Source organism: Lygodium microphyllum, chromosome 14 (assembly GCF_053477565.2).
Source record: "Lygodium microphyllum isolate KBCC chromosome 14, Lygodium_microphyllum_v1.1.10, whole genome shotgun sequence".
Classification (NCBI taxonomy): Eukaryota; Viridiplantae; Streptophyta; class Polypodiopsida; order Schizaeales; family Lygodiaceae; genus Lygodium; species Lygodium microphyllum.
The window spans coordinates 17,796,549-17,800,346 of record NC_141148.1 but is presented as its reverse complement, the minus strand read 5'-3'; positions in this window follow the sequence as shown (position 1 = coordinate 17,800,346).

The window sequence follows — 3,798 nt, the reverse complement described above, 5'->3', positions numbered from 1 at the left end:
TTCACTAACCCACGCACTTTAGCCCGCGCGCATGAGGTATCTATCGTCCTCCCAAGAAGGCCACCCTGGTAAGTACTGTCGTGTGGTAAGGACTATGCCCTTGCCCACATGAGCCTTGGACCCAATGTGCCATGCTAGACTCTCATAGCTACTGTTATAATTAACTAGGTTCATACTTTCAGCTAAGTAAAGGAGTATGAAGTTCCATATGCAATTCTTACGTGTTTGTTATGTAACAATTTTATTGATGGTGTTCAAACATGTGACGTATTTTAAAGAGAAGTATATTTGTAGATAAGATTTAGCATTGTCTAAATACATGGAGAATCTCGAAAGGAGAATATGTATACTTATATAGTTCGAGTCAATAATCGTGAGTTTGAACATTCACTTTTTTTTGTTCCTATGTTAAATGAGGTTTCTTCTCTTCAAAAAACAATACTTTTGATGTGTATATAGGTGGTTGTACCCTGTCATATGGTTGCACTTTTCTTATGAACGGTGGCCTTCTCAAAATTCCTAGCCTTGTCTATGCTATCAACTATTGCTTATATGTTAACCTCGAAGTTATCCTCAAATGGCTGGAATGTTTCTATGTCTTTCTTCATGTTCTTGACAGGATTTCTTCGATGTTGTTGGATTCTTTTCTCAATGTTGGTCGTCTGTCCTACATACTTCTTGTTGTTTTTCTTACATCTTATGTTGTAGATGAAGTACTTGCTTTTGTGTCTCTATATTGGTGCTTCTAGATTGGTTGCAAACGATGCCAAATGATATGGAAGTACTTGAGCTGGTGGCAAGACTTGCATTGGTTGAGGCTGCAAGTTTGGCAATACAGCAAAAGTCTAGTTTCGTCTTGGTTTACTTCTATCTACATTTCTACAAGAAAAGTTGATATTGTTAGTTTTTTTTTTAATGTTTGAGAAGAAGTCGCATTTGAGAACTTGCCTGTTACATCGATTATAGTTGTTGAATGGATCAAAGTTGTTGCTACATTGTAGTGACCAAATCTTGCATCAATTCTTGCCTACAACTTCTAGCTTCAACAAATTCCCCTTGATTACTATCATTATAGTGTTTCCAATATTATATGTCAATTTTTTATTTTGTGCTACAAGTGCAACAAGTACTCAACAATCATTATTGTGTTTCAAGCATGCATATTGCTTTTGTTGATGTAGGAACACTTTGCAATTGTGACTTGAGAAATTTACTGGTGCATTTGAGTTATCTAAATATTTAGAAGTAGCACAATATTTAATATTTTTTTTGTGAGAGGCTTGATGGGACTAACTATCCACTATGATCCTATATGATCCGGCACATGTGCTAGTGGCCAAGGGAGCTTTGAAATGTTACTATATGTATTTATAAGTGGCTTGAGTTTGTAGTTATTACTTCTAAAGATGTAATGAAGGATGAGGCAAGTCCTAGTGCTATTGTGCCAGATGTGATGTCAAAGAAGAATCTGCATGTGATGGAAATGATGCATAAACTCATGCACTAGTGGCTCTATCTATTTAAATAGAAATAATACCTCATATTTGCCCAAGTAAAGCTACCAAATAGGCTTGAGACGCACTTGCAAGGCTCTACAAGCTATCAAGTGAGACATATGTTACCTACATTCACAACAAGTGGATACTAACATATAAACAAGGGTGGCTACATGGATACATCTCTCACGAATGTCAAGGATCTCAAAGAGCAACTTGGTGCAATTGATGAATCATGCCAAATGGCTCCTTACTACCATTGTTTTGAACACTATTTGCATACTATTATCAAGAGATTGCATGAGCACTTTACTTTTGATGAAGGCAAATCCCAATGCCTTCATGTTTGATGGGTTGACCTCAACACATCGTAGGAAAAACATTGTTTGATTTGGCTACACATCATTGTGATATATAAACATAAATTAGATGATAACATACATGACAGTTTAGGTAGAATGTCTCTATGATTCGCACATGTGAATCATTCTATGGCAATCTATGTAGAATCATTTTATGTTGTGTACATGTGATCATGCATTTGTCACAAGTCATCATAAAGGAAAATGAAAGCCCTTTTTTGTTGTGGCTCAAAACATAAGTTTGATTATGGTTTAAATTATTATCAATGTGATAAGATGAATAAGTTTGCTTTGACATTATTGCTAGTATGAAGATTGCCTTGTTAAGGACTATTAGAAGTTGCATGAAAAGGAGAAGAATAATAAAGATCAAGGTTTGGCAATTGTAGTGATTTCTCACATTTGGTTGACTTTTCAAAGGGGGAAAAAGGACATTAACACCAACGGGGCCTACAAGTTGAAGTAAAAAGTAGATAATAGCATTAGTTATTACAAGGCCCATCATATTGCAAAGGGCTATGCTTACAAGTAAAGGGAGTTGATCATGATGAGACTCATGTATGGCTATCATTTGATATCTTCGTGGAAATGGGTTGGGTGCCCAAGGGGAGAAAGGCATGTATAAAACTCAAAAAGTGAATGGATCAGCTCATTCTTTGTGTGCGCATGTGTGTGTGTGTGTGTGCAAACTAGCTCGCTTCTTGTTCTTGCTCTTGCTTCCTTCTCGTGCATGAGAGAGGGAGTGTGAGTGTGTGAGAGTGAGGGACCCTAGAGAAGATCTTCTTCTTTGCTCTCCTTCTTCCATTCTCTTTTCTCGCACATGTGGCTATGGAGCTTGGAGATGGAGCTTGCTTGAGCAAGTGCCTTGAATTGTGGAGCGATCGAATGATTCGAGGAAGAGGACTACAATGATCGGACTCAATGGCGACTATGTGAGAGGTGGCCATTGCCACTCATGAAACAGTTGACTTGATAAGTGGTCCATAGGGTATTGGTGGTGGCTAGCGATAGTGATGACACATAGTATATGCTACAAACTTGCTTGAGAGAGATGATGTGAACAATATGAGATTTGTAAATCCTTGTGGAAACATCCAAATTTTCGACAAATGAGAGACGTCTCAAATAATATGCTAAATTATCATGTGTAGGCACATGGTTCAAACTGATATCACTTATCAAGAGTCCCTAACATGTGTAATGATAATGCACCTCAACATGCTTTGTGTGAGCATGGAATATTAGATTTGTTTGAACACCCAAAGCACTTTGGCTATTAATATAGATAATGGTAGGGAATGAATGATCAATACCCAACACTCTAAACTTTATATGTAGTAGAGCACAATGTGTTTACATTGGAGTTGGTGCTTCATTGAGATATCTTGCTAGGCTCGAGTGCATCCACAATACATGCACATACATTTCTTATAGTAGGCTAAATTATATAAATGCAAAAATATTGAAATTTAAGATAATGGATGCTTTTTGTACACACACACACAAGGTTTTTTGTAAGCTTGGCATTCGCAAGTGACCCAATTGTCCTTCTTCGCACTTTAGTATTGTATCAAAATTCCACAACCTTTCGAATGACTTTCACATGCAATCTTCTACCTTTTTTAGATAGGTAGCTTGTTGAGATTAATTGGTTCTTAATTCAAGGATGTACTACAAGGAACCTAGTAATGTCCCATTGGTGGTAGCTATAGCCTTGCTTAAGACATGCTTTATGCATGAAGACAAAACGGATTTGAACCAATGTAGAGAACTACACAATAATGTTCAATACACTTTTAGGCCATATAATGTGGTGGGAAATTGCTTTCAATATATATGGGTTTGCTCATGGAGAATCTCAAGCAAGAAAGCAAAAATTAACGGATGGGTCTAATATCCCTCAAACAATGGCTATGATATCCTTGGAAGCAAAAACTCGC